Source organism: Lissotriton helveticus, chromosome 5_1 (genome assembly GCF_964261635.1).
Source record: "Lissotriton helveticus chromosome 5_1, aLisHel1.1, whole genome shotgun sequence".
Taxonomy (NCBI): Eukaryota; Metazoa; Chordata; class Amphibia; order Caudata; family Salamandridae; genus Lissotriton; species Lissotriton helveticus.
In genome coordinates this window covers 1,272,068,176-1,272,080,869 of record NC_136065.1, presented here as the reverse complement: position 1 = coordinate 1,272,080,869, position 12,694 = coordinate 1,272,068,176, and positions in this window count along the sequence as shown.

Sequence of the window (12,694 nt, the reverse complement as noted above, 5' to 3'; positions counted from 1 at the left end):
TTATTTTAACTTGATGTTCTGCCAGCTTGTCATGATGCCCCTGACGAAGGGAGTGCAACTCCTGAAATGCATTGGGCTTTCGCAATAAAACATGACACAAAATCAATCCCATGCCTCTGAGATTTTGTGGAATTTGGATGGTAAAACATTGGATAAAATGAATTGAATGGAAGATTAAACAAGGTTTAAAATGTAAGGAAAAAGGAATACATGAGCAAGTTCAACATAACAGGAATTTAATTCATTGGATTCAAGTCCATAGGTGGCTGTGCAGCTTTTTGGGACCGCAATCAGTTCCTCTGTGATGTAGTTAATGTGTCTTGTGCACCATGCACCCCATTTCTGGAGTATGGCAGATTGTGCACAGTCCAGTCAATGGGGATACATGCTGCATGAGGACTTACCTGCATTCTGGCACCCACAGGATAGTAGTGATTGGGGTTCAGCTGCCCAGGTATAGGGGAGACCTGGAGGAAGGGATCCACGGTGGAAACTGCTGGAGTGGAGCAAATTTGGGTTAGTAGGCACTCCAAATCCTTTGTTTCTGATGACTTGAGACAGGTGGTCTGACCGTCATAGTACTGTCATCACTCATTGTAACAGTGGTCAAAGAAAAGCAGTTGGAGTGGGCAGTCTTTCAGGGGTCGGTGGGAGTGCAGGATACATGCATTTTAATCTGGAGATCAGAGCGACCCGTTGTCACAAGAAAATGGCAGTCCGATGTCAGGGACTGTCCAGGACTATGTCAGGAACACAGTGAGGGACTTGAGGAAGGCCTGGGGACTGGGTAGAAAACGTACCGTACACAAAAAGAGTAGTACGGCACTGCTCAGGATCACACAGGGAGTCAGAGGAGAAGAAGGGATCCAAAGGGGAAGCATGTACAGTGATCAAGATGGCTAAGACTCAGAGAGTAAGGGCACTCACAAGGCAATTTAACATTCAGGCTAACTACACCCAGGATGGACATGCAAGACATATATATGATACAACCTTAACAATAAAGGGAATATGGGGTAAAGCACTTAGGTACTCCACACAGTAAGACTCAAGCTCAGTAAGTTCCTCACTCACAATTACTGTTACAGATACTGACTGAAAATACCCACATAGCGGATATGTATGCAAAGGTAGAGTCTGTGGTGCTTATACCTATGGTGATGTTATAACTAACTCAAAGACAATACTCGCAGTGAACAAGAAACACCACCTAGGTAGTCAGCTGTGCCCATGGATCCTGGTGATCAAACAGGAACACGCAAGGCAGTAACAGCAAAGGGGTAGAACTAAACACAAGCACACTAAACAAGGAGCTAGCAAGTAGGAGTTCCTAACAGGAAATGAAGAAAATCACAGGGCACACTTGGCAGAAAGCAGGTAACAAACATACAAGGTAACAGAAGCAAGGCAGCAGAATAGAAAGACAGCAAACTAGAACTGGAACCAAGGAAATGGGAAGAAAGGCAGGGACTGGAAAAGGATATACAAAAGGGGAGGCTACAAAGGTATACTAGAATAGTGCAGGATATGGAATGAAGAAAACAAAGTAGCATAGAAGGCAGTGCTGTGGCAGGAACAAGAATTGAGCTAAGGCTCAGGGGTTACGTTAGAACTGCAGGCAGTGCTGGTCTAGGAACAGGGAATGACTAAAGCCTCAGGTGTCAAGGTAGCACTGCAGGCTGTGCTAGTTCTGGAACAGGGAAATTACTAAAGCTTCAGGAGTCAAGATAGCACTGCAGGCAGTGCTGGTTCAGGAACAGAGAATTACTAAGGCTTCAGGAGTCAAGGTAGCAGTGCAGGTAGTACTGCTTCAAGGACACAGGAAATAACTACAGCCCAGGAAACAAGGAGTCAAGAGAGCACTGCAAGCAGTGCAAATCAGGAACAAGAAATAGTGAAAGCCCAGGAACAGGAAAAAAAAATAACTATAGCTCAGGAACTCAGGAAACAAGGTAGTACTGCAGGCAGTGCTAATTCAGGTACAAGGAATAGCAATAGATCAGGAATCAAGGAAACAAGGATCGGTCTCACCAGAAAAGAGCTACAATGACCAACCCTGGGCTGAAGGGACCTGTGGCTTAAAAAAGCTCACAGTACCCACTCACATTAGGTGAGCTGAATTCCCCTCCCCATCCTTGGCCTGCAGGGGTGGAGATGAAGCAGTGAGCAGGGGATTATAGGTAATGGAGTTTCCAGCATGAGCGGACTGGCTTCCACAAAACCAGGCATTGATTGGGAATGGATGTCAATACCTAAATAGTGCCTTGAAGTCAAGATATGCATGCAGGGGATTGTCTAGAAGCATATTAGAACACTGGAAAGCCCCACAATTTGCCCCCCTGGTGGTGGGCACGAGAGAACAGGGAGTGAATCGTGACCGCCTCCGACAGGATCGCAGAAGACGGTTCGATTGGCATCGTAATCAGCCCCTAAGTCTTCAGGAAACTGTACTATAATGCTGTTAAGGGCAGCATGGCAGACATGTTGGTAATTTTTGTGTCTGACAAGTCATCCTCTGGTATGTCATTGCTATTTTTCCAGGTTACCTGCATCGGACTTGCAAACACAAGTCAGACCCAGAGGAAAAAGCTGCTGGTGTACTCTGCAGGTTGCACTGGTATTGGGATTTTTTGAACATCACGAAGCCGGCTTTAACTTATGAAAAACTGGCATCACCCTGAAAGATTTGGGTATGGATGAGCTTGGGCACACAGGAAATAATGAATTGTTTTGTGGCTGCTGCATTACTGCTCATCTCTAGATGAGGCCCAAAATCATCCTAATCTCTTTTACTGCCCTGAAAACCCACTTATATTAAGATAATTTCTGCTGAGGCCGATGATTCTCTGACTATACTCAAAATCAGTAAATAAAGCCTGCCAAACACAGAAAATCAGATAAATCACAAAAATTCCTGGCTGGAAGGTAACCAACCTCTCACCAGAAACATAGGAGCTCAGATCATTCCCTCGGACTCTGACAAACCTTTTCACAATCCTTTCTGATCAAAGCCTTTGAACAAGTACAACCCATCCATCGTTAGCACTTAAAAGGAAATGTCATGAAAAGTCTAGAGTAATTTATCTACCAGTGTGCGTGGCTGGAATTGTGTAATATCCATTCCCTATACACCTTCTACAGTGAAACTGAAAGCATTGCAATTACATTATTTTAGAGATCTATACAGCGCGAACTAGACCGAGACATCGGGTTTCAGAGCGCTTTACATGAGCACCAGTTTCGTTACAGAAGGACACATTCATTTTTTTTGTTAGGCAAATGGAGATTAAGTGATTTGCCCGGAATCACAAGATGTTGAGCATCGTTGCCAAGACTCGAACCCAGTTCCCCAGCTTCGAGGTCGACCGCTCTAACCGTAAGGCTACATCCTCTCCCAGTAGTTATGAAAAAAGATTCATCTATACAGGGGAGGGATGGGGGGGAGGTGGCTGTTATAATCTGATGTCGGTCCTCTTTAAGAAACCATATGATGTCACCTAGAATGTGAGCTTCAGGCAGGGCAGTTCGTGTTAGCCTGGAAACTGACTGGACGTTGATGATGTGTCTAATAAAAGATACTTAAATTACAAGAAATGGAGTATCTAACTTTTTAACAATGGCGACGAGGACGACTTAACTTGATTGGGGACAAGTGGATAGCAGCATCAATTCCCCTACATCTTTAATTGGATTTATTCGTTTTTTTAAATCTATTTTCATCGATAGAAAAACAAGGAAACCGGAATTTTGGACTGTTGTAGAATTACAGCCTTACAGCCTGGACGTCGTGTTCAACATTTAAGGTATTTTATTACCTTTTGCATACTTCGTGTGTTTCGTAGTGCCTGCAACCGCCCCGCATTTTTTAACTCCGAGGAGGGTTCCATACCTCGTGAACCTGGACTTTCCCTCGAGAGCTTGAAGACATTCCCTGCGCGCGTCTCACCGGAATTCTTCTTTGAATGCGAAGGGTGACGGAGCCTACGTCAACACGACTGAATTGAACCCAACATGGCCCCGCGCTGAAACGTATGCGCCATCTTGTGTTTACTGACTCTTGAAGGAAAAGACTGTGCACTTTTAAATACGATTATCGGCTCATTAGATCTGTCATCGCTGCATCATTACGAGCTGGCTGTTAAATACGGATCGTGTCACCTTTCTCTTCAAAACTTGGATTTTGACATTTTCATCTCATTATTTTACGGTATTATTTATTTCGTTTTTTTGGGATTTACTTTGAGCTTATCAAAGACTGTTTACCAGGATGTAAGACTGTTTACCAGGTTTACCAGGATATAATACTGTTTACCAGGATTACCACAAAAGCATTATTTTAATACCACTTGGGTCATCATCACACATATACTATTTATTTTTATTTTAGGACTGCTCATAATTTTTTTTTATTTTTCTTTCTTTTCCTTTATTGTTCCTGACTATTGTATCTGCCTCACCATTTAACAATTTCTTTAGTATGGCTATGTCTACTTCAATGTCACAGCCTCCTCCTTTCCTTTCAGAAAAAGGAGATCCAATATTACCTTGGAAGCGATGGAGAAATCTTTTTGACTCTTACATCTTGGCTATTGGTGGGGAAACATTTTCTGTAGTCAGAAAATAGGCTATTCTTTTACATAATTTAGGTGTAGAGGGACGTAACATATATGATAGCATGGACTTACTTACGATTGGAAGTGGTGAGGGTGAGCCTTGTGATGTATATGAAATGTCAATGATGATGTTACAAACATATTTTGGTCCTCGCATAAATATTGTTCTGGAACGACACAGGTTTTTTACAAGGACACAGGGTTCTACTGAACGAGTCAAGAGTTATGTAGCTTCTCTTAAAACATTAGCACGTACGTGTGAGTTTTAAGAACTATCTGATTCGTTAGTCAGAGATCAATTAGTGCGATGCACAAATAGTTCTCGAGTGCAAGAGAAACTTTTATCAAAAAATCCTATTCTTGATGCGGCCATAAAAATTGTTGAAGGAATGGAAAACACCTCATCTTGGGTAAAAGAGATAAAAAGAGGTCATGAAGAGAAAAGAGAATTGGAAAGTGAGATTCATGTTGTTAATGATGAACACAGTTCTGAACAACGTGTGAGTGTGGGTAAGGTTGTTGCTAATGACAAATTTAAAATAAACGACAAGGATGTAGTCACGCGCAACTTTGAAAAGCCTCAAACAAATAGTGATGAAAAAGGGAGTAAAGATTCACTTAAACCTAAGTGTATGAGATGTGGGAGTTTCACACATTTTTCGAGTTATCCACAATGCTATGCAAAGGATGCTGTATGCATGAAATGTGGTATTAAGGGACATTACGCTCGAGTCTGTAAGTCAACAAGGGCTCCAGAAAAAAAAAATTCTGATGCAGTACGCATTGTAGTGTCTAGCATCAGGGAAGAAGATGGAATGATTGATGCTGACAAAATTTTTATGCCTGAATGTGACATCATGGTGAATAATTTCAAATTTGTTGTCTTGGCTGACTCAGGGTCTCCTTACACCATGATAGGCAACAAAAAATGGGATGAGGTTGTAGGGTTAGATGAAACTGCTTTGATTCCACCTGATATAAATCCAGTTGACTATGCTAAAGCAAAAATTAATGTTCTTGGTTATATAGAGGCTTGTATTAAATTTAAGGACAGAAAAGCGTTTGGTAAAGTTTATGTAGCTATGAGGGGTGACAACCTGTTGGGTTGGAGACATCAGCGTGACTTGGGGATCACGCTTAATCCATCTGCTAAGGATCCTAAAGACCAAGTTATGTTGATTGATAGTGATAGTAATGCTAGTGCTGTTGACAATCAGAATTGTGTGTATTTCAAAAAATTTCCTGAAGTTTTTTCTGAGGAGTTGGGGTGTCTTAAGGGTTTTGAGCACAAGATTATTTTGAAAAATAAGGCCATACCTTGTGTTTACAAAGTAAGAAAGGTTCCAAACATGATGATGGATCCCTTGAAGCAGGAGTTGGAGAGATTACTGAATTTGGATGTGATTGAGGAGATAGAGGCATCAGAATGGTTGGCCCCCATTGTTTTGGCCCCTAAGGATGGGGGGGCCAAAATTAGGATGTGTGTGGATTTGAGGGGGTTAAATCAGTGGATTTGGGTCGACAGGCAACCGTTACCCAATATTTCGGAGTCACTTAGTACTCTCAAGGGTACGTGTGTTTTTAGTGTTTTGGACTTATCGTCCGCTTATCACCAGATTGTTTTGCACAAGGAGTCTAGGCATCTCACATCGTTTGTGACACCTTTGGGTGCATATTGTTTTAAGAGAATGCCCTTCGGATTGGCATCGGCAGCTGCATGTTTTCAGAGGGTCATGAAGAGGGTTTTAGATGGAATTGGCAATATCATGTTTTTTCAAGACGATATTCTAATCTACGGGAAGGGAGAGGTTGAACATAGTAAGACATTGCTTGAAGTTTTGGAAAGATTGAAGGAGAAGGGATTGACTGTAAAAAAGGAGAAGTGTCGAATTGGTGTGGAGACTGTTACGTACCTTGGTCACGTGATTTCTGGTGCGGGAATACAACCAAAGTTAGAACTGGCAGAATGTGTTAAGAAAGCTCCAGTACCTAGCGATAAAGATCAAGTGAGGTCATTCCTTGGACTTGCGGAATTTTACGCTAAGTTTGTTCAAGGATTTGCTAGTGTGACTGAACCCATGAGGATGTTACTCAAAAAAGGTGTGCATTTTGTGTGGTCAGAAGATTGCCAGAAAGCTTTTGAGAAGATCAAGGAGGAGATTGGGAAGATGCCTACCCTAGGACATTTCGATGTGAATAAAAAAAACATTTTAACCACTGATGCTAGCCTCAAGGGTTTGGGCGCAGTACTTTCTCAGGTAGTAAATGGTGAACAAAGTACAGTTGCATTTACTTCTAGGGCACGTAAGCAGGCAGAGGCAAACTATTCTTGCATTGAAAGGGAAGCACTTAGTGTTTTTTGGGCGGTTCAACACTTTAAGTTTTACTTATGGGGAATTCCATTCTTGGTAAGAACCGACCATAGACCCCTTGTTCAGATTTTTTCTTGCAGGCATAGTGAACACTTAACGCCAAGAATTAAACGTTGGAGTGAGGGATTACAAGAGTATAATTTTATTGTACAATATATACCTGGGTGGAATAACAAATCTGCTGACTGTTTGTCGCGATTACCACTGGAGGAAAGCAGTGGTGATGACAAGGAAGAATGTGTATTGTGGGTTGCTGAAAATGCTCTGACACAAGATGAGTGGAGGGATGGTGTGACTAAAGATAGGATTCTATCTGAGCTCAAAACCTGGATAAGTCAAGGTTGGCCAGACTATAAATCCTTGGATCAAGAGATGAAAACGTATTGGTCTGTCAAAGATGAAATTTCCTTTGTGGGGGACAATTTACTGAGAGGCATGAGGGTTATTCCCCCAGTTGAATTTAGAGACAACATTATAAACACTGCTCATGAGGGTCATCTTGGAAGGAGTCTCACCAAGGCTAGAGTGAGAGAAAGATACTGGTGGCCTACTATGGACCGTATGATCGAGGATGTAGTTAAAGACTGTACTTTGTGTGCATCTAATGACAAGTCTTATGCGACCAATCACACACCATTGTCACCAGTAAAAATTCCTGAGATTGTCTGGACAAAGTTGGGTTTAGACATCATGGGACCATTCGATCTGTTACCACCAAGTGAGCGTTTTGTCATTTTATTGGTAGATTACACATCCAAATGGGTAATAACTAAGTGTACTTCTTCTGTGAATGCCAAATCTGTTATTGAGTTTCTAAAGGGAGTGTTTGCTTTTGAAGGTTTACCAAAATTTCTGGTAACAGATAATGGTGTGCAATTCGTCTCTAGTGAGATGAATGATTTTCTCAAAAGTTGTGGTGTGATTCATCAAAAAACTGCATTATATTCTCCTCAGGCTAATGGTTTAGCGGAGAGAATGAACCAGTTGGTCAAAACTTGCCTTCAACGTGCATTGGATACCAAATTATCTCTTAAAGAGATCTTGAGAGATACCTTGTGGGCACATAGGACCACACCTAATGCTGTTACTTTGACATCCCCTTTTGAAGCCTTGAGGGGTAGGAAGGCGATCTCCAAGTTAAATCCTGTTGCCAATAATGGACGGAGAAGCTTTATCAGCTGATGTAAAAAAAAACAAGATCTTAAAATATCAGAGTCAATACAAAACGAGATATGATTCTAAAATGTGTGTGAAAGGGAAGAAGTAGAATGTTGGAGACAAAGTTTTGATAAAGAATCCTAGGCACACGCTTAAGGGCAAAAGTACCTTCATGCGTCCTTTTACTATTGTCTCCATTAAGAAAAATGTTGTAAAAGTTAGCAATGGTAGTGTTTGGAGCATGTCCAGGTTGGTCAAATGTTTGAAGAATGGTTCTAATTCTTCAAATTCTCAAAGCTGTTCTCACAATGATGTTGATGATGTTGGGTCATTCTCTCATGACCAATGTGCTGGAACTTCTTGTACTGATTTAACATCTGCTGGTCCTAGTTCTAGCCACCCTTCCAGTAGACAACATCATTTGCCTCTGAAATTTAAAGATTGTATTATGTCTTGAATTGCAGTTTTTTTTTAGATTCTTGTTATGTTATTTTCACTGTATCTAATTTGACCTTTTCTTTTCTTTTATTTGGTCATTCTATTTCAGGTTTCTTGTTCTGCTGTTTCTTTTGATTTATTGGGGAGGGGATGTGTTATAATCTGATGTCGGTCCTCTTTAAGGAACCATATGATGTCACCTAGAATGTGAGCTTCAGGCAGGGCAGTTCGTGTTAGCCTGGAAACTGACTGGACGTTCATGCTGTGTCTAATAAAAGATACTTAAATTACAAGAAATGGAGTATCTAACTTTTTAACAGTGGCAAATGCCACATTAGACCTGGTCGAAAAGTGTGTGATCTGTAGGTTGATCATATGTGGCTATTCCTTCTTTTATTTCTTTTACAGGAACAGAAACATGGAAATTCTAAATAGACAAAATCAGACTGCTGTGATGGAATTCGTGTTGGTAGGATTCACAACAAGCAAGGATCTGCAAAAGATCATTTTCTGCATGTTCCTGACTATTTACCTCCTCACCATCCTCGCTAACCTTGTGATCATTACTGTGGTGAGCAATGAGCCACGCCTCCACACCCCCATGTATCTTTTCCTCTGCAACTTCTCCTTCCTGGAGATATGCTACATCTCGGTCACTGTGCCTAAAATGCTGGTGGATCTCATGTCGGGCAGCCATGTCATCTCAAAGTCTGCCTGCATTGTCCAATACTACTTCTTTTTTGTCTGTGGGGCTATGGAGAATGTCTTGCTAGCTGTAATGGCCTATGACCGCTTCTTAGCTCTCTGCTATCCCCTCCGATACATGGTCCTCATGAGCTGGTCAGTTTGGGGTCGCCTGGTTCTGGGTTCCTGGTTGGTTTCTCTCCTTGCACCTGTGATGACTGCCAGCTGGATGTCAAGGCTGCAGTTTTGCGGCCCCAACCAGCTGGATCACTTCTTTTGTGACTTTTGGCCTCTGCTTCAGCTATCTTGTACAGACACCTTGCTACCAGAGCTTACCTTTCTTGTTGCTGCCTGGGCCATCCTGCTCAGTTGCTTCTTCTTTGTCTTAGCTTCTTATGGGTACATTATAGTCACCATCCAGCAAATGCCATCCAGCACTGGAAAGAGTAAGGCTATCTCCACCTGCACCTCCCACATCACTGTTGTAAGCATCTACTACAGTACTGCGCTGTACACCTATATCAGGCTGAGGGGGGCTGGAAGATATCATCAGGATAAGATTGTGTCTGTCTTCTATTCGTTGGCAACACCACTTTTGAATCCAGTCATCTACAGCCTTAGAAACAGAGAGATGAAGGATGCCCTGGCTCGAATCCTCGTCAAATGTATGAAGCATTGACAGCGCAAAATGCTTTTCTCTGAGCTATGGATTTTCCATCTTTATATTTCATACAGAATGTGGCAGTGCCGAGGAGGCAGGGATTCGGTTTCCTGGGTGATGTTGATAGGTCTCCTGGAGATCAGGGTCTGAGGCTAGCTTGGGATCTGTTGTTAATTTTGCTAACACATTTGCTTATGACTGTCTGTTTGAGCTCCATCAACAATCCTTAGATTCACATCAAAGAGAGCCATAATTGAACAACACCCAATTGGAAGGCTAGAATATTCTCAACTACTCAATAGGCAGTTGAGATTATGTACTTGTGGTGACTGAATTGAGTCAAAACAGAGGGGAGTATGGGTAGGAAGCAGCAGGGAAAGGCAGGTGCATTGTTTTTATCATTGCTAGTGCTGCCTGGTACACCTGAGTGAGATGTTCCGCACTGAGTGGACCCATGGACGTTGCACATTGATACTGGAGGTAAGTCCTTCCTCTGTTTCACACACCCAAAATCCTGTAACCCTTTCAAATATTCTCTTCATTTAAGTTCATGATAGGTCAATAGCACATTTACTGAGTGACATAATAACCATGCATATTGCACAAATAAAGTAACAATGGGAGCTCAACAGGTTTCACATATAAACAGTGAGCTTAGATTAAGAAAATAAAAGTATATTTATAGACCGGGATAATATTGACAAAAAGTGATGGAAAGAACAACAATACAAGGATAAACATGGCAAGAGGCTTGTTTGTTTATCTCAAAAAGGTGACACATGGATGTATCATGTTTTGACCGCACCATAGAATTGAGGACTGTCATGGTCCTTCAACATACATTAGCCATGCATCAGCTTTCTTCTGTATGAAATTCAGGACAATACAGTTTGGCTTTGTGTTCTGTGGGCATCACAAATTGGCTCTGTATTTCCTATTGTGGTAGCAATCAACATGTTTTACTTGTGCATTGACTACAATTTGAATCAACTATTTATGCAAGTATTAAAAGACTGTGTGAGTCGTTTGGCCCTCAAAGGAGTTACATCACCCAAAAAATCAATGACCATGAGACTCTGGAGCGTATTCCAGCTCACTTTTTTTCATGTTGCAACCATCAGTCATGAGCAGAACAAAAAAAAACAATATAAGACTCGTCCTCCAGAGGGTGGGACTTTACAGTTGGCTGTATGACACAATATTGTGAATAATATTGTCTGACATGAATATCGTCTCAAAAATATAGTTTACCAAAATATTTTTTTCCTATACATATAATGTGAATGACAAAAACATTGTGTAAAAAGTATTGTGGAAGAGAATATGGCCAAAAAAAATGCAAGATTATTATGTAAAAAAAAAACATATTGACTTTGATATGTATGTGATAAATAGCATCTAATATTTGTGAAGAACATGCAGATTTTGGTGTTTAACACACCAAAATAAACATGATATGGTTAATCCCCTATGATTTTTCTCCATTAAATTTCGGCAGGTCTCACCTACTGAAATTTAATGAAGGTTGAGGTATTAAATGTAGCCAATAATTATCGAATATGTTAAATACCTTCCAACTTGTAGTTCCGACCCGTGCATTAACGGGGTTTACGCACACGTTGAAATACCCCAAATAACTGGAAATCAGGCCCACAGTCGTTTTTCACTGTGGCAAGTCTGGATCTCCCATTGGTTAACACTGGTTTACACTATTACATTTAATAACTGCTGAATTAAATTCTAAGTATCCAGTAAAATGGCACGAGGACTCTTTTTAATAATAATTTAAAATTCAACTTGGATTTTATATACTTTTTTTAATGAACTGGTGTGTATCCAACTCACTCTCCATCACATTCAGCCTTAACATTTGACTTTTTACATGGCCTAGCATGTCCAAAAAAGTGTGGTTGGTGCTTTGTGCTTTTTAGTGCTAATTTTAGTTCAAATTCTAAAAATTGATGTCTCCGGTTCTTTTTATTGGAATTTTGTTGTTTTGGCTACATTTTATTCATTTATTAAAATTTGCAGTATTTTCTAAAATTAATTTGGAATTTTTCTTGTGTTGTGTTTTCACTTTGTTACCATTTGAGTGCTGCATAATTACTTTACACCTTTCCTCATTTTATGCCTGATTGCTTTGTGTCAAGCTACCAGAAGATTAGGCACAGGTTTGTTTAGGGGTATTAGTGGCTCACTCTGACAAGGAGTGGGATTGTTATTTGATTTGGGTTCTTAGTTCACATTTCATACAATACTTGCATTAATATCTATGTGTTGTAAACATCAGGTGTTACTATTAACTTATTTCAGATCATCTTTTGTATTACATTGCCCATCATTGGGCATATTTTGCTAACATTACGCTGCGTTGATAAAACATAGGTCAGTCTTTTCTGCATATATTTAGCAATGAACTTCACACTTTCCCATTCTAGGAGTAGAAGAGAATTTAATGAAATCCTAGTTTCACTCAAGAGTTGAGTGTTTTCTGACATACTTTATGTCAGGAATGGAATGCAGGCTCATGGAGATATAATCTCTCAGTAGGGGAGACCTAAAAGAGTGAGGCTATCGCAATTTGCCTAGCACTTACACCAAAAAAGGTAAACCATTAGCCTGTCACTGCTCCGACATCTATCAAGCTATGGTCCTAAGGATCATGAAGGAGAGTAGTTGACAATATCTGGTTGAAGATTGTCAAAAATAACTGTATTGCTTGGCAAAATATTTGGTCAAAAATGAGACACGCTTTAATGACACAAAGA